Source organism: Siphateles boraxobius, unplaced genomic scaffold (genome assembly GCF_051911475.1).
Source record: "Siphateles boraxobius isolate OS27281-9 unplaced genomic scaffold, OSU_SipBor_1 33, whole genome shotgun sequence".
NCBI classification, from domain to species: domain Eukaryota; kingdom Metazoa; phylum Chordata; class Actinopteri; order Cypriniformes; family Leuciscidae; genus Siphateles; species Siphateles boraxobius.
The window spans coordinates 14524405-14546970 of record NW_027508953.1 but is presented as its reverse complement, the minus strand read 5'-3'; the positions used below and the strand labels follow the sequence as shown (position 1 = coordinate 14546970).

Here is a 22566-nt window from a genome sequence, read left to right as displayed (position 1 = left end):
AGTTGATGAGAATATATACACAGGAATGGATAGACTGCAGCTGGTGATGAGGTAATGAGTGATTGCTGAACGAGCGCTGATGAGCGGTCACGCCCCTCTGATATGCGCACACACATACAACAACAGAGACACGAGACAAGAAGAAGACATAGGATTTACCAACCGTGACAGTACCCCCTTCCCTAGGAACGCCTCCTGGCGTTCCCAGACTCCCTTACCTGCCGATTGTAATCATCGATAAGGGAGTGATCCAGGATGTCTCTAGCCGGTACCCAACTTCTCTCCTCCGGACCGTAACCTTCCCAGTCCACCAAGTACTGGAATCCGCGCCCCCTCCGTCTCGAGTCCAGAACACGATTGACCGAATAAATGGGTTCCCCGTCTACGAGACGCGGCGGGGGGGTGGGGACCGGGGCTGGCGGATTAATGCGAGCAAAAAAAACTGGCTTAATTTTAGATACATGAAAGACAGGATGAATCCTCCTGTACACTGGAGGAAGATTCAGGCGGACTGTCACCGGACTAATGATTTTGGTGACAGAAAACGGGCCAATGAATTTAGGTGCAAGTTTATTCGAAACGGAGCGGAGAGGAAAGTCCTTGGTAGAAAGCCACACTTTAGAACCGACGACGTATACGGGAGGCTTCCGCCGGTGGCGATCGGCTTCGGCCTTGGTGCGCACCCCCACTTGGAGTAGAGTCTCACGAGCTCTAGTCCAAGTGCGGTGACACCTCTGGACGAAGGCGTGGGCGGAGGGGACCGCGACTTCGGATTCCAGACTAGGAAAAATAGGTGGCTGGTAACCTACGCTACACTCAAATGTTGATAGGCCCGTGGATGACACTGGCAATGTGTTGTGGGCGTACTCCACCATAGACAGTTGCTGACTCCAAGAGGAAGGGTTCTTGGACACTAAACATCGCAACGATCGCTCCAAATCCTGGTTGGCTCGCTCAGTTTGACCATTGCTCTGGGGATGGAACCCAGAGGACAGACTGACAGTCGCGCCCAGAAGTTTACAAAACTCTCGTCAAAATTTGGACACAAATTGGGGTCCCCTGTCAGAAACCACGGCTGTCGGGAGGCCATGAATCCGAAAGACGTGATCAACGACAATCAACGCTGTCTCCTTGGCTGAAGGTAATTTGGGCAAGGGAATAAAATGGGCAGCCTTCGAGAACCGGTCCACCACGGTCAAAACTACCGTGTGACCCTGGGAGGGTGGGAGGGCGGTGATATAATCTAGTGCGATATGGGACCAGGGTCTCGAAGGTACCGGCAGCGGTTGGAGTAACCCATCTGGAGGTCGATTGGAAGTCTTACCCGTGGCACAAACTGAGCAGGCCAATACAAAATTGTGAACATCACGAGCCATGAGAGGCCACCAGAATCGTTGCTTGACTAAGAACATAGTACGATTAACTCCCGGATGACAAGCCACATTGGAACAGTGTCCCCACTGAATAACGCTGGACCGTAAACTCTCCGGCACAAACAAACGGTTCGGTGTACAACGAGTCGGAGGCGTTACCCCTTCTAAGGCCTTCTTGACCTTCGATTCAACCTCCCATGTGAGTGTAGAGATAAATAGGGTCTCTGGTAAAATGCACTCGGGAGTAGACGGGCGATCGGAGCGGTCAAAAATGCGCGATAAAGAATCGGGTTTGATGTTTTTAGAACCCGGGCGGTACGAGAGAGTGCCTGGAATTAAGTCTTTTAGCCGTACGAATGTATTCCAAATTTTTGTGATCAGTCCAGACGATAAAAGGTACCCCCGACCCTTCTAACCAGTGGCGCCACTCCTCCAATACTAGCTTGACCTCCAACAACTCTCTGTTGCCAATGTCATAATTGCTTTCGGCGGGGGATAAACGATGAGACAAAAACGCGCAAGGGTGCATCTTGTCGTCTGAAGGAGAGCGCTGGGATAACACTGCACCTACCCCCACCTCTGACGCATCGACCTCCACCACGAACTGACGTGATGGATCAGGGGTTATCAGGATGGGGGCTGAAACAAAGCAACCCTTCAGTTTGCCAGGATAAGTATTCTTTACCGTGATGTTGTTCAACCCCCGGTAATCAATACAAGGTCGCAATGATCCATCTTTCTTCCCCACAAAAAAGAACCCCGCCCCCGCTGGAGAAGAGGAAGGGCGGATGAATCCCGTTGCTAGAGAATCAGAAATGTATTTCTCCATGATCTCTCTCTCTGGGACAGAGAGTGAATATAATTTGCCCTTAGGCGGAGACGTACCTGGCAATAACTCTATAGCACTGTCATAGGGACGGTGTGGAGGAAGAGAATCAGCCCGAGACTTACTGAACACCTCTTTCAGGTCGCGATACTCTGTGGGCATGTTAGATAAATCCACTGTCTCCTCCTGCAACACATGAACAGAAACAGACGGACAGGCAGACACAAGACAGGACTTATGACAAAAATTGCACCACGCGGCTACTGATTTGAGCTGCCAGTCTATTTTGGGGTTGTGACGAGTGAGCCATGGGTGACCAAGAACGATGGGTGCAAGCGGAGTGTCCAGGATATAAAAGGAGATGGTTTCTGAGTGGTTGCCTGACGTGATGAGGGTGATGTCTTCAGTGACCAGAGATATAGTGGGGAGTTCTTGGCCATTGAGGGCGTGTACTGCAATCTGATGGGTGAGGGGTTTGAGGGGAACTTGGTGGTTGAGTGCAAAGGTGTGGTCCATGAAGTTACCTTCGACACCCAATGCCAGAAGTGCGTGACAGTCGTGACGGTGGTTGGACCATCGGAGTCTAACCGGAAGGAGAGTCGATGTTGATGAGGTCCTCTCGGCGGAGATCCCACCCGACAGTAGCCTCATACTTACTGCTGGGCTGGGCCTTTTAAAGGACAGTTGTAGGCGAAGTGTCCCGTTCCTCCACAGTACATGCAGAGGCCATGGGATCTCCGCCTTTCCTTCTCCTCCCGGGAAAGCCGGGCTCTACCCACCTGTATGGGCTCGGGATCGTAGACATGGCTGACCGCGTCCCTGCCTCCAGAGCGTTGGCCTTCGGATTCCGCCGAAGAGCGGATAGTGGGCACTCGCCGTTCCGCTCGTGACAGCCTGGCGTCCACTCTCAATGCTAAGGCGATTAATTCGTTGAGTTTAGGGGGTAAGTCCATGGCATATATCTCCTTCTGGACGCGGTCAGCCAGCCCATGCAGGAACATGTCCCACTGCGCCTCCTCGTTCCATTGGCTCTCCGCCGCTAGAGTCCGAAACTCGATCGAGAAGTCCGACACGGATCGCTGTCCTTGACGCAAATCGGCCAGCACTCTGGCTGATTCTCTGCCGGCCACTGCACGGTCAAAGACTCGCTTCATTTCATCAGAGAGCGCTTGGAACGAGGCGCAGCAATCTTCCTGGTTTTCCCACACCACCGTTCCCCATAGAGCCGCTCTCCCAGTCAGTAGTGTTACTGACTGCACTTAAAAATAAATGCACTTAATCAGGCGGAAACCTCCTGTGGAACATATTGCTCGTAGACCATCATACAGCTATTTGGCTTTTGTCTCAGTGGTTGTGGACTTTAAACAGTTATGTACGTAAAAATTTTGAGAACAGGAATCAACAACTTCAGCTTTGAATAATGTGTTATGATCTTCAGAACACTTCCTCAAAGCAAAGCAGGCGCACCTAGGCGAAGAAGTAGTGCCAAATAAGTGGACAACTATTTTCTGTTCCACCAATTAAAATCTGGTCTCCATTATGATCTCTGTGAGGCCACTACAAGAACCTTAGAAGATTTGAATCCTATTCATGGACGCGAACCTGGTGGAACATAGCTTGCACATTTTCCACAATAGTGATACTTTCCTGTCTGAATCTTGTAATGATACCAACAAGATTACTTGTGATTTTAGGGCCTTGTAAAAGTTGGTGGTTCAATGACATCCCTTGAAAAGATGCCCCACAATCGAATTTTTTGATGGGATGGTACACGTCATGATGAAGTATGTACCATATTTTGCCATCTGTTTGCTTGTGATTGTCATCTGTCAGCTTAACATCATAGTCATTTCTGACGAGACTGTTCATTAAAGACGTGTGGAACTCTGTGTGGAACTCAGGATTTCTGATACATTTTCTTTTCAAATTCAGAGCCCGTTGTTCAGACACCCCTCAATTATTTGGCATCTGAATAGCCTTGTTCTTCACAGGCAGGCACAAGCTGTAATGACCATCTACAAGTTTAGCTGACTTAGACATACTTTTCATAAATTGGTGGTCTTCTTTGGACATTTCCAATTGATAATCCTTTTCTGGTTTAGGAAAATCCTGCTTGAATTGCTGTTGCCACAATTCTTCTAATCTGGGTACTGATATGCGATTCACTGGTACTTGAATATGCCTTCCTTTTCTTGTGACATCATTAATGTTACTGAGGGGTCCATTAACTGTCCAGTCTATTTTCATTGCGACACTCTGTGGTTCTTTAATACCCTTTTCCAAGCAGAATCGGCATTCTCGAGCCCAAGCTTGCTTCTGGGCAGCAAAGTATAGCCTATCACAAACGGCTGCATTTTCCCAAAGACTTCCAAAAAAAGAAGCAGTGACATAAATGCTGCTACATGTTGTTTACTTGACTACAACTAGCTTAACATTGCTTGTTTGGCTGTTTGTACAGACACTTACATTTTGCTTTTCACAGTACTAGGAGTGATTACGCCTTACCAGTAGCTCTATATAAACTGTCGGTCCCTTATTTTGTCCTTGCTGGCAGGGGCGGACTAGGACCAAAAAGTGGCCCTGGACTTTCTGGCCCACCACAGCCTACATCATAACACATTGGCTCATTAATGTGCAGAACAATTTTTAACACCACTTATAGCATAAAAATATCACACAATACAAAAATAAATGCTATTTAAACATTTATGTTATGTAACCCATCATATATTAGGTCATATTTGTAAAACAAAGGGAAACAAACAGAAGAACATTACGACTTACAACATTATTAATATAAAACTATCAAGACAGTGTAATGTCAGGCCAGCAGAGGGAGCCCTCTCCCGAGTACTGACTGTGTGCCACTCCCTCTGCTTCACTGGTTACTTCCTGTTTGTGAGACATTTAAGCATGGCCTGGCTAACAGGCCATTGCGAAGTATTGCCAGTCTACCTGATTTACTGAGTGCTATATTGTCATTGTCTTGTTTATCTCATGTATGACCATTGGCAGCTTTGTTCTGTTTTTGCCTATTGGATTATCCCCTTTGCTCTGTTGCTTGGATTGGACTGCCTCATTGTGTCTTACCTGTACCTGTCTTAAGTTTATTTATTTATTTTATTTTATTTAACCTTTATTTAACCAGGAAAAGTCCCATTGAGTTACAGTAACTCTTCTCACAGGGAGTCCTGGCCAAGACAGGCGGCCAAAAAGTTTCAAAAATCAAAATAAAAGACAGGACAAAGATTACATATTACACCACAAATCTCTATACATACACTATATATACACTAACAAAACATTTTACCTACTTATATTGGCAAATACAAACATACATGCTATTTATGCTATTTGCCTGCTGATTTTGGTTTGTTTGCTGTGGATTTTCAATAAACGTCTGCATATAGATTCTGCCTCTGCTTCCGCCTCCTCACAGACAGCAAATCAGCTAGTCTGGGGGTAGCACTTAAATCACTTAAGAATAAATAACTTACTACATCAGCTGGATCTGTTGCTCCTCGAAATGAAACTAACAGTACTTCTGGTACATTTTCCAGTATTATTAGTTAGTCCAAACCGTGGGTTCTTGGAAAAACGCCCATACAAATAAGCTGCCATTGGGCGCACTGTGGGTCGGAGGGATCGTAGGGTGAATTTGGATGACAATTGCCCACAGACTTGTAGAGAAGTGGGCCTTTATTACTAACCCCCCTATTCACGGTTTCTTACCTACTTGCCACGGAATAGGTGGTTTTCGGACACCTCTAGTGGGCGACAGAGAGCATATTGCCCCATGACCCACGGACCCACTATTTGTCCAATAACCCACCATATTTACCAAAAGTCCCAAACGGAGACGCAGGGTCGTGGGACATTGAGATTTGAGATTCTGGCCCTCCAGGGGCCCCTAACGCGGGGCCCCGAAGCGCGGATCTCTAGGGCCTTTAGAAAAATTTGACATTGCTCTAGCGCCCCCTGCTTTTGGTATGTCGGTCAGGGAGGGCCAAGGGGTCAGCGTGCCGAATTTGGGGCCCCTGGGACGTTTCTGTAAAAATCCCACTCGCCCATTAAATGAATGTATTTTGCCACAGTGGTTTCGCGGACGCCGCTTCAAAAGGGTCGACGGACTAGGGGGCGCCGTTTTCCGACTCGCCACGGCCCCCTGGTGCGGGCGGAGAAGTTTGGTGGCCCTGGGGCCTCGTTCAGTGGTCGAAAGGTCAAAAAAGTGTGAAAAACACGTTACAAGGGTCAAAAAGGTCAAACCAACGGAACGCGCAACCGTACGGAGACGGTAGGTCGCGGGAGCCCGAAACTCGGCGAGTTCCGTCGTCGGATGGCCCCGAGTCGGGCCCCCGAGTTTGAGGGCCCTAGCCGCTTGCCAAGCGTTTAAAGTCCGGACGAGTGTACGGCTGAAAATGGGCCTGTTTCTGAGTGTCTGCCATTGACCTCAATGGCAGACAGAGAGATGGATCAAAGCTGATAAAAAATACTTTCTCAGGCCTTAGGCCCGGGCCCTTTCGGTACGTCGCTCGGGGCGGGCCCAGGGTTCACCGTGCAGAGTTTGGGGCCCCTGGGACATTTCTATAAAAATCCCACTCGCCCATTAAATGAATGTATTCGCCGCAGTGGTTTCGCGGACGCCGCTTCGGAAGGGCCGACCGACTAGGGGGCGCCGTTTTCCGACTCGCCACGGCCCCCTGGTGCGGGCGGGAAAGCTCGGCGGCCCTAGGGCCTCGTTCAGGGGCCGAAAGGTCAAAAAAGGGACCGTGAGTCAGGGTTAGTGTGACAGTTAGGGTTAGAGGCTGAAAATGTTTTGCCTTCGCTCAAGGGCCCGGTGCTTTCGGTACGTCGCTCGGGGCGGGCCCAGGGGTCAGCATGCCGAATTTGGGGCCCCGGGGACATTTTGAAAAAAATCCCACTCGCCCATTAAATGAATGTATTCGCCGCAGTGGTTTCGCGGACGCCGCTTCGGAAGGGCCGACCGACTAGGGGGCGCCGTTTTCCGACTCGCCACGGCCCCCTGGTGCGGGCGGGAAAAATTGGTGGCCCTGGGGCCTCGTTCAGGGGCCGAAAGGTCGAAAAAGGGACGCTCGTCCGCGAACCCGCTGCGCCGTTAAATGGCCCGTGGGACGGCCCCCGTACGGAGACGCGGGGTCGTGGCACATTGAGATTTGAGATTCTGACCCTCCAGGGGCCCCCGAGTCACGGCCCCGAAGCTTGAAAATCTGGGACCTTCCGAAAAAAAGTTTGCCACTTATAACCAACTTTCACTCAAAAGGCTCTTAGAGTACATGAGTGAAAGACACACAAGGCCGAGATTAGTGTTAAAAGGGCGGGAAAGTGTTGCCTTCGCTCTAGAGCCTTGCGCCTTCGGTACGTCGCTCGGGGCGGGCCCAGGGGTCAGCATGCCGAATTTGGGGCCCCGGGGACATTTTGAAAAAAATCCCACTCGCCCATTAAATGAATGTATTCGCCGCAGTGGTTTCGCGGACGCCGCTTCGGAAGGGCCGACCGACTAGGGGGCGCCGTTTTCCGACTCGCCACGGCCCCCTGGTGCGGGCGGGAAAGATTGGTGGCCCTGGGGCCTCGTTCAGGGGCCGAAATGTCGAAAAAGGGACGCTCGTCCGCGAACCCGCTATGCCTTTTGAATGGCTCGTGGGACGGCCCCCGTACGCAGACGGAGGGTCGCGGTACCCCGATGCTTCAGATTCCGACTCTCCAGGGGCCCCTGACGCGGGGCCCCGAAGCGTGGGGCCCTGGGGCCTTAAAAAAAATCGCCCCTCCCCCGAAAAAAAATGAAAAGCCTGAAAGTGCCTTTTCAGTCTGAGAGGGAAACAGCCCTGAGAGAGGATTTCTGCACAGAGGCTGAGAAAAATTTGACTCTGCTCTAGCGCCCCCTGCTTTGGGTACGTCGGTCGGGGAGGGCCAAGGGGTCAGCTTGCCGAATTTGGGGCCCCTGGGACGTTTCTGTAAAAATCCCACTCGCCCATTAAATGAATGTATTTTGCCATAGTGGTTTCGCGGACGCCGCTTCGGAAGGGCCGACCGACTAGGGGGCGCCGTTTTCCGACTCGCCACGGCCCCCTGGTGCGGGCGGGAAAGTTTGGTGGCCCTGGGGCCTCGTTCAGGGGCCGAAAGGTCGAGAAAGGGACGCTCGTCCGCGAAACCGCTATGCCTTTTGAATGGCTCGTGGGACGGCCCCTGTACGCAGACGGAGGGTCGTGGAACCCCGGGACTTCAGATTCCGACTCTCCAGGGGCCCCTGACGCGGGGCCCCGAATCCTGGGACTCGAGGACCTTTGCAAAAAATCGCCCCTCCCCCGCCATCAAATCATTCAAAGGCCTGAAAGGCTCTTTCAGTGTGAGAGTGAAAAACAGCCTCGAGGGAGAGTTTTTGCATAGAGGCTAAAAAATACTTGCCTTTACTCGAGGGCCCGGTGCTTTCGGTACGTCGCTCGGGGCGGGCCCAGGGGTCACCGTGCCGAATTTGGGGCCCCTGGGAGCTTTCCAAGAAAATCCCACTCGCCCATTAAATGAATGTATTGACACAGTGGTTTCGCGGACGCCGCTTCTAAAGGGCCGACCGACTAGGGGGCGCCGTTTTCCAACTCGCCACGACCCCCTGGTGCGGGCGGAGAAGTTTGGTGGCCCTGGGTCCTCGTTCAGGGGTCGAAAGGGTGAAAAACACGTCACGGGGTCAAAAAGGTCAAACCAACGGAACGCGCTGCCACAGGGAGACGGAAAGTCGTAGGACCCCGACTTTCTCGGCGAGTGCCGTCGTCTCCCGTCCCTGAGTGGGGCCCCCGAGTTTGAGGGCCCTAGCCCCTTTCTAAGCGTTTCCTAACCCCCGTTTGTGATGAGTCCATTGATTGTGGATGGTGACTGGACAAAATTACAACGTATTAATTTTTTGTGATGTCCCACTTGGTCCTACGGACACCAACATTTGATATCGTTTAGAGGGGGACGAGACCTTTACTTTGAGACCACCCACGGCCCCGTGGGCCCCCGGGGGCCAGAGATGTAGATGAAAATACACATTTATCTAAGCGAAAACTGGACGGATCCGGCCGTGGTTGGGCTCTTTGGAACCGTCTGATGACGTCACGACCTCGGGAACAAAATCGCTCATATCTCGGGAACGCGAAGACCCAGAGAGCTCAAATTCGGGTGAGGGGGTCCCAGTAGGGCCCTTGCTCGAACCCTGGAGTGACGGGCCTCGGGAGCGCCCCCTACGGGATCGCCGATCGCTGGGGCCCCCGACTTTGAACGGCTATAACTCGGGGACCCGGGCGAGTTGGACCTCGGGGGTGGTCTCATTCGAAAGGGCCCGTCCAGCACTACGATCTATTAGAGTTTGGGGAACATTGAGCCAGGGGTTCTCGAGATATAAGCCGACAAAGCTGCGCCTTTGACCGGACGTAACTCCTTGGCCCCGTTGGACAGGGCTCCTCGAGGCCTACAGACGACCCGAGTTTGAAATTTTTTCGCCGTGTGGTTTTTGAGATATTCGAGAAAAACAAACATTCACATACGTTCAGTGGTTATATGGCTGTCACCCATGTCTCAAACGGGACTTTCAGATGATTAAAAACTTCTTTTTCAGCCCCAACCACCTCTACTGTACTAAGCACACCCCACTGAACACATCTCACTAATTTTCAAGTCATTTCAGTGTTTAGTTTGCATTAAAACGAGTGTCCTCGAAACCACGTTTTGGTAATGTGATAAATGCTACGTGGGATGGGAAACATTTTCTGTCAAACACATTTTAATGAAAGTTCCAAATCACGATAAAAACTATTTTACTGCACCCAGGGGCCTCCCCTGAGTCCGTAGCACCAAGTCCCATCCCATAATTCCACTGTCCACGAACCCATTATTTTTTATAATGTAATAAATGCTACGTGGGATGTCCATAGCTCTGGTCAGGAAGGGTCTAGAGCCTCCATTTTTGCACTCAGGTCTAAGTCTCATCACCCTCTATCAGAATCCAGAGTTCCCTTTCGTTGTCACTCCGAGTTACGTCGGATGACGACGAATGGGGTTTCGCTTAGAACACCTATCGACTTCGAGTATTACAAAACGAGCCAATGGCAAGGAAATGCCATGGGTCTGCGGAATTTGCATGGCGTAACTCCGCCCCACCTCGTGGGTATAAAAGGAGGACGCCGGCAACAGGCAGATATGTTTTCGCTTCGGAGCCAAGAGCATTTTTTCACTCCACAGTCATCTCTGACTTCGCTCTACGAGACGAGCTTCTCTCTCCGGTGTTGGTGTGACGGCGATCTGCAGCGAGCTCACAGTGCCTGCTGATCTGTGCAGTAATCTGCCAGTGTGTGTGTGTCTCCCTGTGCGCTTCAACATCGCGGAGTTTTTTCTCTCCTCTCATAAAAGAGCTCGCACGCGGCACGTCTTTTTAAAGACGGCTCGCCCGTGCATTTCTGGTTGCAGCGGACTGGTATCGGACTCTGATGGGCACGAGCGCTGTCTAGTGTGTTTGATCATGCTTGAACAGCGCTCGTGGGTGACTCATGTTCTCGCAAGGGAACGTGATCATCGCGTCATAAATAGGTCGAGACTCGGTGAACTCGCAAGAGTGAGAGTCCCCTCATCCACCCCCCGATCTTCGGCGGGTGGCCAGGGTGACCTGAGGGTTACGGTCTGGAACAAGGCGCCGACTATGTGTCCGTGACCCCAGCCCCCCTCTTCAATGACGGTGCCCGCTAGTGAACTGCTGATTCCCGCGAGTCTACCCTCTGGTGGCCCGCGTGTTTCAGTTGAAGCTACAGAGGAAGATGCCATGTCTGTTGCAGCATCACTAGGTGGGCTTGAGTCTTCTGGAAGTGAGGGCTCGTCACAGCTGCCACCTTCCGGTGTGCATACGGCTGTGCCTGAGTCTGATCCGGAGATGACGGCCATGCTTTCCTGGGACGATTGGTTTTGGGTAAGGCCGCCGACCCTCGTCCGTGGCAAACCCCAATACCTCTCTTCCCGGACGTGCATGATGAGATCTCGAAGTCCTAGAAGACCCCCTTGTCTTCTCAGGACCGCTCGCTGATCTCATCCGCCTTTCCTCCCCTCGATGGGGCCGCTGCCCTTGGGTACACTGGGGTTCCCCCGGCTGAACGCTCTGTTGCGATGCTATGTGTCCGCAGAGTGCTTCTTCTCGGCGCAATCCTAAGCACCCGCCCGTGGCCTGTAGTTTTTCGTCTACGCTTGTGGCGAGATCCTATAGCGCCACGGGACTGGCAGCCGCCTCACTGCATGCCATGGTCATTCTGCTGGTCCACCTGACCCAGATGCTCATGGACCTGCACGAGGGCGGGACTGACCCAGGGCTCTTCACTGAGCTGCGCGCCGCCACTGACCTTGCTCTCTGAGCGACGAAAGTGGCCGTACGCTCCCTGGGTCAGGTGATGCTCACCAGTCTGTGGCTGAACCTGTCTGATGTGCTGGATGTCGCGCGGACCCGTCTGTCCGACATTCCCATATCCCAGGTCGGCCTCTTCGGCGGTGCGGTTGAGGGCTTGCCCAACAGCTCTCAGCCGCCCATGAGCAGAGTGAGGTTGATTCTGTCCCGACGGCCCCGCCGTCCGCTCAGATCCCTCGTCTGCCCACCGCCGAAGGCGCCCTCCCGCGGCTCCCACCCCGCCCGTTCACGGGCCGGCTCTGGGGGCCGCGGGCGGACGCCACAGCCCTCTCCAGCCCCGCCCCCCACTACACGCCGGGTTAAGCGGCGCTCGTGAGACGGGCACCTCGGCTATGGAGCAGACTGAGGTTGTTTCTGTCCCGACGGCCCCGCCGTCCGCTCAGATCCCTCGGTCTGCCCACTGCCGAGGGCGCCCCCCCGCCACAGTCCTCTCCAGCCCCGCACCCCACTACACGCCGGGTTAAGCGGCGCTCTTGAGTTGGGCTCCTCAGAGATGGGACTCAGTTCTTTCCAGGAGTTGGTAGCAGGACCACTCCTTTCCCCGGGGAGGGCCGGGGAAGAATCCTTATTCTCCAAAGAGCTGATTCTCCCGTCTCTGAGCACAGAGTTCTCGGACGTCACAGAGCGCCGCCCACAAGCCGTGCTCTCCTCGTCCCCCTCTGTCCCAGAGGTGGTTGACATGGCGTGCCGTCCACGGACCGCTTCGCCCCTGTCCCCCTCTGTCGCCAGACCCCTGGCAGAGCAGGCCCCCGCGGGACGACCGGCCTGGTCCTCCCCTGGCCCCTCTGCCAGGGCGCGGTTGCTAACTGTTCCCCCACATCGGGCCGCTATGCCGTCCACGTCTGGGCCAGTTACTCCGCTTCGCTGCCCCTCCGGGGGGACGCCTGTGGTCGCATGATCCCGCTGGTTCAGTTCCTGGGAGCCTGGTTAGAGCTTCCCCGTCTGGCGTGCTGGGTCGCGCGGACCATCAGGCTCGGCTATGCGATTCAGTTCGCACGGTCTCCTCCCCACTTGGGGAGTCCGCTCCACTTTTGTCGGTGGCTATGCCCCCATCAGGAGAGCAGAGATTGCCACCCTGCTGGCGAAGGGCGCAATCGAGACTGTCCCTCCAGCCGAGATGAGGTCCAGCCGGCTTCGCAGCCCCTACTTCATTGTCCCCAATAAAACCGGTGGGTTACGGCCAATCCTGGACTTGCGCGTGCTGAACCGCTCCCTTCACAGGATACCGTTCAAGATGCTCAAACGCGTTTTCGAATGCATACGGCCCAGGATTGGTTTGCAGCGATCGACCTGAAGGACGCCTACTTCATGTCTCTATTCTCCTTGACACAGACCATTCCTTCGGTTTTCTTTCAGGGGCAGGCATCCAGTACGCGGTTTTCCCTTTCGGGCTAGCCCTGTCTCCTCGCATCTTCACGAAGGTCGTCGAGGCTGCCCTTGTTCCCCTTCGGGAACACGGGGTTCGCATCCTGAGTTATATCGACGACTGGCTGATCATAGCTCACTCTCGAGTTCAGGTTGCGAACACAGGGACCTAGTGCTTCGGCACCTAGCTCGTCTGGGCCTTCGGGTCAACTGGGAGAAGAGCAAACTTTGCCCCGTGCAGAGGATCTCTTTTCTCGGTATGGATATCGACCCGGTCGCCATGTCCGCGCAGCTTACGAGCTAGCGCGCGCGCAGTCACTGCTGACTTGCCTGAGACAGTTCGAGGGCAAGAGTGCGGTTCCACTGAAACTTTTTCAGAGGCTCCTGGGCATATGGCTTCTGCAGCCGCGGCAACGCCGCTCGGATTGCTTCATATGAGACCGCTTCAGCTTTGGCTTCGCGACCGAGTCCCGAGGTGGGCATGGCAACACGGCACCCTCCGAGTAACAGTTACTCCGACCTGCCGTCAGACCTTCACCCCGTGGTCGAACCTCAGTTTTCTACGGGCCGGAGTGCCCCTGGAACGAGCTTCGCGGCATGTTGTTGTAACGACAGATGCCTCCTCCACGGGCTGGGGTGCCATGTGCAATGGACGTGCTGCCGCGGGCTCCTGGACAGGACCCCGCCGCCTCTGGCACATCAATTGCCTCGAGTTGCTGGCCGTACGTCTTGCTCTGCGCCGCTTCCGGGCCGTGCTCAAGAACCAACACGTACTAGTCCGTTCAGACAATACCGCCACTGTAGCGTACATCAACCATCAAGGTGGTCTACGCTCCCGCCGTATGTCGCAACTCGCCCGCCACCTCCTCATATGGAGTCAGAAGCATCTGAGGTCGCTTCATGCCATTTACATCCCCGGAGCCCTGAACTGTGCAGCGCACGGCTTCAGCCCCTCCCGGGAGATTGGCGACTCCATCCCCAGTCGGTTCAGCTGATTTGGGACCAGTTCGGGGACGCACAGATAGATCTGTTTGCCTCTCACGACTCGACCCATTGCGCCCTGTATTATTCCCTGACCGAGGGCACGCTCGGCACGGATGCACTGGCGCACAGCTGGCCGCGGGGCCGCAAATATGCGTTTCCCCCAGTGAGCCTTCTTGCGCAGGCCCTGCGCAAGGTCAGGGAGGACGAGGAGCAGGTCATTCAGGTCGCGCCATACTGGCCCGCCCGGACCTGGTTCTCCGAACTAGTACTCCTCGCGACAGCACCTCCCTGGCCGATTCCCCTGAGGAAGGACCTCCTTTCTCAGGGACGGGGCACCCTATGGCACCCTCGTCCCGATCTTTGGAACCTCCACGTGTGGCTCCTGGACGGGACGAAGCAGGTTGAGTACCCTTCCACCTACGGTGGCGGCTACCATCACTTCCGCTAGAGCGTCGTCCACGAGACACGTCTACGCGTTGAAGTGGAACCTCTTCGTCAACTGGTGCTCTTCTCTTCAAGAAGACCCCCGGAGATGTTCGATTAGTGTCGTGCTTTCCTTCCTTCAAGATAGGCTGGAGCGAAGGCTGTCTCCCTCCACCCTGAAAGTCTATGTTGCCGCTATTGCCGCACACCATGACCCAGTCGAAGGTAAGTCTGTTGGAAGGCACGACCTGATCATCAGGTTCCTGAGAGGAGCGAGGAGACTGAATCCTCCTCGTCCTCCTCTCGTTCCCTCTTGGGACCTCTCAGTGGTTCTAACTGCCCTGCGGAGTGCTCCCTTTGAGCCTTTGCAATCAGTGGAGCTTAAGTTCCTGTCTATGAAGACAGCGCTCCTGGTTGCATTGGCCTCCATCAAGAGGGTGGGGGACTTGCATGCATTCTCCGTTGACGAAGCGTGCCTGGAATTTGGGCCGGCTTACTCTCACGTGATCCTGAGACCCCGGCCTGGATATGTGCCCAAGGTTCCTACCACTCCCTTCCGGGACCAGGTGGTGAACCTGCAAGCGCTGCCCCCGGAGGAGGCAGACCCAGCCTTGGCACTGCTCTGTCCAGTACGCGCCCTCCGCGCCTATGTAGACAGGACGCAGTGTTTCAGGACCTCAGACCAGCTCTTTGTCTGTTATGGTGGGAAGCTGAAGGGAAAGGCTCTCTCCAAGCAAAGGTTGTCTCACTGGATAGTGGACGCCATTGCCTTGGCATACCAGCAGCAAGGTCGACCGTGCCCCCTTGGTGTGACCGCCCACTCCACCCGGAGTGTGGCATCCTCTTGGGCTCTAGCGCATGGCGCCTCGCTAACAGACATCTGCAGAGCTGCAGGCTGGGCGACACCTAACACATTCGCCAGATTCTACAATCTCCGAGTGGAGCCAGTGTCCTCTCATGTACTCGCTTCAACCAGCTAGTACTGGACCCGCTCAGGTGTCTTCGCTTGCTCGCCATTCCACTCCACGGACTGGATACGTGCGATATTCTCCTCAGGTGAGCTTCCCCGAAAAGCCCTGAGTTCCTCCAGCACTCCTGACGTTGGCGCCAGTGTCTATTGCCTGTGCGTCGGCTAGGTGCCTCCCGTGTGCATGGTCCCTCCTCTGAGCGACCCCCACATGTGTATTTCCACTGTAAGCCTCTCTGAGCGTGTGTCTTTCCCTTGGCAAGCCACCTTGCCACCCCTGGGGTTGAAATATTCCACCTGCGGCTGGACACCCCAGTGTTCTCCATATGTCTCCTTCGGGTCATATGTGTATTCTCTAAGTCCCCCCCCTCTGGGTTGGCAGTAATTGCATATTTCCCCTAAACTTTGGGATATGCTCCCCAGTGTACCTTGGTATTCCTGTGCTAAATAGGAGTCCTTCGTCCGTGCCAGTCTCATGACAGGGATCTCAGATTTACGCAGGGCACTGGAAGACAGCTGAGAAGGTGGCGTGATTAGACTGGTAACCCCATTCGTCGTCATCCGACGTAACTCGGAGTGACAACGAAAGGGAACGTCTCGGTTACGTATGTAACCCTCGTTCCCTGAGTAGGGAACGGAGACGTTACGTCTGCCTGCCACTTTCCGCTGTACCGCGGGGATCGCCTGAGCTCAGTCTTGGCTCCTCAGCGAAGAAACATATCTGCCTGTTGCCGGCGTCCTCCTTTTATACCCACGAGGTGGGGCGGAGTTACGCCATGCAAATTCCGCAGGCCCATGGCATTTCCTTGCCATTGGCTCGTTTTGTAATACTCGAAGTCGATAGGTGTTCTAAGCGAAACCCCATTCGTCGTCATCCGACGTAACGTCTCCGTTCCCTACTCAGGGAACGAGGGTTACATACGTAACCGAGACGTTTCAAGAAGATCGGAGAAACTTTTTTTTCCGACCCGAAAAAACCGACAGGGTCGAGACAGGTTTCTCCAATCTTCTCGAAACTCTGGATTCTGATAGAGGGTGATGGGACTTAGACCCGAGTGCAAAAATGGAAAAGGTGGGATTGTGTCCGATTGCAGCTTATTGCATGAAGGCCACGGTTAGTACTTTTCAAAAATAGTGGGTTATTGGACAAATAGTGGCTTCGTGGACAGTGGAATTATGGGATGGCACTGGGTGCTATGGACTCTGGGTGGCCTGCAGAGTGCAGTAAAATGGTTTTCATCATGACAGCAACTTTAATTCAAATGTCTATCAAAGAAACTGTCTGAATATCCCCATTCAATCGATGGCAGGTGGGATTGTGTCCAATTGCAGCTTATTGCATGAAGGCCAGGGTTAGTACTTTTCAAAAATAGTGGGTTATTGGACAAATAGTGGCTTTGTGGACAGTGGAATTATGGGATGGTACAGGGTGCTATGGACTCTGGGTGGCCTGTTGAGTGCAGTCAAATAGTTACCATCATGACAGGACCTTTAATTCAAATGTCTATCAAAGAAACTGTCTGAATATCCCCATTCAATCGATGGCAGGTGGGATTGTGTCCGATTGCAGCTTATTGCATGAAGGCCGCGGTTAGTACTTTTCAAAAATAGTGGGTTATTGGACAAATAGTGGCTTCGTGGACAGTGGAATTATGGGATGGCACTGGGTGCTATGGACTCTGGGTGGCCTGCAGAGTGCAGTCAAATAGTTACCATCATGACAGGAACTTTAATTCAAATGTCTATCAAAGAAACTGTCTGAATATCCCCATTCAATCGATGGCAGGTGGGATTGTGTCCGATTGCAGCTTATTGCATGAAGGCCGGGGTTAGTACTTTTCAAAAATAGTGGGTTATTGGACAAATAGTGGCTTCGTGGACAGTGGAATTATGGGATGGCACTGGGTGCTATGGACTCTGGGTGGCCTGCAGAGTGCAGTCAAATAGTTACCATCATGACAGGAACTTTAATTCAAATGTCTATCAAAGAAACTGTCTGAATATCCCCATTCAATCGATGGCAGGTGGGATTGTGTCCGATTGCAGCTTATTGCATGAAGGCCGCGGTTAGTACTTTTCAAAAATAGTGGGTTATTGGTCTGATCACTCTAGTGGTCAATCGGACAAATAGTGGGTTAGTAGGACGGGGCAGAACTGCTTAGGGTGGCCTCGGGCTTCGGGGCACTCCCGTCGGGCCCCTGAGGGGGTCGGCACCCCGACCCCGCCCGCGTGGGTCGGGGGCCCGGGGAGGGTCGGCCTGCGGCGTCGGCCGACCCCCCAAAAATTTCGGGGGGTCGGCGCGCTCGACTCCCATCGGCCCAATGACTGAATGGACGCTTTTTATTTTTATGGACTAGCTAGAGATAGTATTATTCCTCACAGCGTAGCAGGACAAGGTAAAGTACAAGATTTTTATTAAACTTGATGTGTTTTATAATCCAGCTGGTGGGCGGTGGCATGTTTGCATGGCTTCACACAGATCATTTGTGTTTGAATAGCGCGCGCTCTCCGTGGGCGTGGCACATTAACACGTAATCAGGTATAATGAGCTGAAAAGAAAAAGACTGACATCTCTCTCAGGGGCGCAGATGGCACTGGGGACAGGGGGGACATGACCCCCCCAGATTCATAGTGACCCGATCCGTCCCCCGCCCTCACTATCCCTGAGAAAGGCGTCAAAAATCGTTAAAACAGAGGATTAACCAGTATTTTCGCTATGTAGCTTACATAAGCCAAAGTAGTGTCCCGGCCCGCCGCTGCTTCTGAATCGGGTCAGGGCAGACGCAGACTGACACAATAATAATCTACACCGGTCACCATTACTTTGTTTGTACCCACGTTCTCACTACACGCTGCTCTGTTGTCAATAAAAACACGATGCTATCATGCCACCGACGTTTATACTCTCTCTGTGTGTGTGTGTGCTACGACTCCTGAGTGACGTCGCCGGGGTCCTATGAGGAGCTGGTAGCTGCCTCAATCGTGCCTGTAGGAGCGGACCGGTAACCATAGTGATCATATACCATCTATGACTGAGCTGAGTCGGTGATTTTTTGAACTTAAAAAAAAAAAAAATCGACTGTATAAATGCCACATAAAGGTGAATGAAGATCAACAAAATGAAGAGACAAAAAACAATCACCTCGTTTTTTCTAAAAACAAACAATGTAAGTATCCTATGCCTGTTGACTTTCCCAGATGTGGCAGATTAGATTTGTTAAGAGGAATAGCTAGTCTGACAATAATGGTAAGAAGGCTTTTGCACTTAGTAAACACAGCAAAATGTGGAGACCATAACTATGCATTTAGGTGAGTGAACAGAGGCAAATAATGAATGAACACAAAAAGAATGGTTGGATAAATCAAACAATTTATCGTCGTCAGGAAATAATGTTTTATCTTACAATTTAACCCATTGTACTGTATAAATTGACTGAGGTATGTTCACTGTCGTGTAAGCCACTATAAAAATAATTATAATAAGTTAATTTGTGTGGTGCAAGGTTTATGCAAACACCAAATAAAGGCCTACATAAATTTGACATCCTCTTATAGCAGGAAATCATGTTTTTTTTATTGTACGGAGCGATATAGATTCTTAAATTATGAGCTATGAAAAACATTTCTTAATATGTCATACATAATTTAAAAGATATCTCTAATCTATAAATTGCAACAAACTTGTAATTAACACTTAAATTTTAAAATTTGGAGTTATTCTTAGACATTTTTGAAATAGTAGTTTTAGCCATTAATTCTCAGGAATATGTTGTATTTCACATTGTTGTGAAATTCTATAGAGGCATAGAGGGTTAACTGAAATTATAAGATTTAAAATGTTGTCCTCCTGGCCTGCAGGCGATTTCTGATGACAGTAAGACAGGCCCTAGTCAGTCAAGTGAGGATCTGCAGGAGGGCAGCCACAGTAGAAAAAGACAGCATGAGGAAGGAGAGACAGTAGAATTACAGACAGAAGAACAACAAGGAGGGAGTCGAGGGACAGGAGGCAACACAGAGGGAGAGGAAGTTGACATGATAATGACATATACAAAGCCAAATCAACCTGACCCTAAAGTTTTGCAAAAACAAGTGATGAAAGACCGGACACTGACATTCCAAAAATCCTGGTATGAGAAGTATCCTTGGCTGCATGTTAGTATGGGTACAGATGGTGTTCTGTGTTTTCATTGCTCTAAGTACTTTAAGACAGGGAAACCAGCACAAGCCAAGAGTATAGACCCAGCTTTTGTCAGTACTGGATTTAAAAACTGGAAAAAAGCACTTGAAAAATGTTCCATGCATGAGAAATCAGAGGGTCACAACATTGCTGTTACAACTGCTGCCTATGAAAACAGACCAGTTACTACACAGTTGAGCAGTGGAGTCAGTACACAGCAGGCTGAAAACAGAGCTAGCCTGTTAAAAATAATAGGGGGTGAGATGTTTCTGGTGAGGCAGGGATTGGCCTTTAGGGGGCATGAACATCATCAAGGTAACCTTGACCAGCTTTTAAAATACAAAGCTGAAGATGATCAATCATTCACTAGGTGGTTATCTGCAAAGAGGGGGGTGCACACATCTTGGGATTGTCAAAATGAGCGTATAAATTTGATGAGTTCATCGATTATCAGGACAATTGCAGATGAGATCCGGTCCCTTCCAGTGTTGCAGTATTCGATAATTATGGATGGGACAAGGGATATCTCTGGTGTTGAGCAGGAGGCGCTGTGCCTACGTTATGTTGACACTGATTTGCTGGTGCACGAAGACTTTATAGGGTTGTATGAAACAACTTCTGCAACAGGTGAAAACATTGCCAGAATCATTTTGGACGTTCTGTTGAGACTGAATTTGCCAATATCTGGCCTCAGAGGTCAAGCATATGATGGGGCTTCAAATATGTCTGGAAAGTACTCAGGTGCCCAGGCTGTCATTCAGCGAGCACAGCCACTAGCGCCATATATACATTGTGGAGCACACTGTGTTAATTTAGTTACACAACAGGCTTGCTCAGCCTCCAGTGTCGTGCGAAATGCACTTGACTGGATACATGAACTTGGCACATTTTTTGGGCAGTCTGGTAAGCTGAAAGACAAGTTTAAAGCTATTGTTGCAGCTGAAGGGGAAGGGCCAGCCCTATCCATCAGGCCTTTATGTCCCACTAGGTGGACTGTACGCTCACCTGCTATCCGTGCTGTTCTCAGCCAATATGGGATGGTACTAAATGCACTGGATGAGATGGCTGCAAGTAATTCTGGATCTGCAAGCTGGGCAGAGGGCTTACGTGTTCGACTGCAACAGGGTAATGTGGTACTGGGACTTCTGCTTGCTTTAGATGTGATCAGTGAACTAGAGGTTCTAAATGCATCTCTCCAGAAAAACACTCAGACAGTGGAGGGCATGCTCTCTGCAGTCTCTCTTGTCCAAGAAAGCTTGAAATCCAAAAGAAACACTGAACATTTTGAGGCAGTCTTTAAGGAGGCAGGAGACATGTGTGACAATCTGTCTCTAGAGACCATTGTTCCACCACGCACACATAGGCCCCCTAAGAGATATTCTGGGCAGGCTCCTGCATACACACCTGGATCAGCTGTGGATTTTTACAGAGTAGAGTTCTACCGTGTCCTTGACACAGTAGATGCACAAACTACTGAAAAGTTTATGTAACCAGGCATTCAAACTTTAAAAGAACTGGAAAACTCACTCCTGACTCCCATTACAAATAATGCAGCAGTTTGTAAATATCCTGAACTGAACGAGGAAGACTTGAAAGTCCAATTATCCATGTTTAAAAACAGATACAAGGTCAGCACAACTGCAGATGCTGTGCATGTTTTGAGAGAGATGCCCCCTGAAGTCAGGGGCCTATTTGATCAGGTAGAGACATTAGTAAGATTGTTGATTGTGGTGCCCATATCATCTGCTGAGGCAGAGCGCAGTTTTAGTGGGTTACGCAGGTTGAAAACTTGGTTGCGATCAACCATGACACAAAAAAGACTCAATGGCATTGCTGTGTGCCATATTCACCAAGAGAGGCTTGACAGACTGGACAGACAAGAAATTGCCCAGCAGTATGTTCAGGGTAATGAAAGGAGGAGAGATGTTTTTGGGTCCTTCATTGAGTAAATTTGTTTGGCTGTACAAGACGGAATTTCTCATACTCCGTATACTTACTTATTTTTATTTATGTTGTTATTTTATTTTATTATTATTTTGCACATAGGTTCTTTCGTTTTTTTGTTCGTAATGATAGACTTTGTATGCTAAGATAAGCAAATGTTTAAATAAAACATACTTTGCTGAAGACATGAAGTTTTGGTGGGTGATGGGCATACTAGTCAAATAACAGTCTGATCATGCATTGCTAGTGGTGATCAGGTAGGCCTTTGTTTACCTTTGTTCATTGTTGTTTATCCATGATTTTAAATAAGAATCCCCCAATGGCTTTTTAGTGCAAATCATTAGCCCAAATTATGCAAAGTAACTACTTGAGCACTAGTTAAAGTCCAAATTACACAAAATAACTAATTGAGTTTAAATAATTTGCTGACAGCTTGGTCCCCCCCAGTTAAAAAATCCTATCTGCGCCACTGATCTCTCTCTTTTCATACAGATTACATAAACTGAGAATATATTTTTTTTTATATGAATTACTTCATTTAAAAGAAGAGAGTTCAAGCTTTATAAAGAAAAACAAGTATTCGCGGAATTAATTAATTTTCGGACGCGTTTCAGAATGGACTTCACTGACAGAGAGAGGGCAAAACTCGCATCATGTTTAATAGACACTTAACAGGATCAAATGATGTATAACACTTATATGTAAGATCAAAAGAAACTGAGTATTTTGAGTCTCTTTTGCACTGATAAGAAAAAAAGTGAGACTATCACGCCGGCGCGATAGCCGACCCCAGGGGGTTAAACTGAAACCGTTGATTAACTCGCAATGTTGCACACTTCTCTCTCTTGCATACACATACAGAGCAATGTAATGCAACATTATTACAGAGACAATGTCAGCATTCTCCAGCCCCCTGTGGAACAGAGAACTCAGAATGACCTGGAACCTACACCCAAAGCATGTCTTTGGAAAACTTGCACTATGCTTTTTGGGTGAATTTTATTTTATACACAAATTTTATACCCCCCCCCCCCCCCCTTATTATGTTATGATAATGAGCACTTAATTCTA

General features: G+C 50.9%; 1 protein-coding gene across 4 annotated transcripts in view; it reads left to right on the top strand.

Moving 5' to 3' along the window:
• Positions 1-22566, top strand: part of fkbp10a (FKBP prolyl isomerase 10a) — a 361807-nt gene that overhangs the window by 116189 nt on the left and 223052 nt on the right. The window lies entirely within an intron of this gene.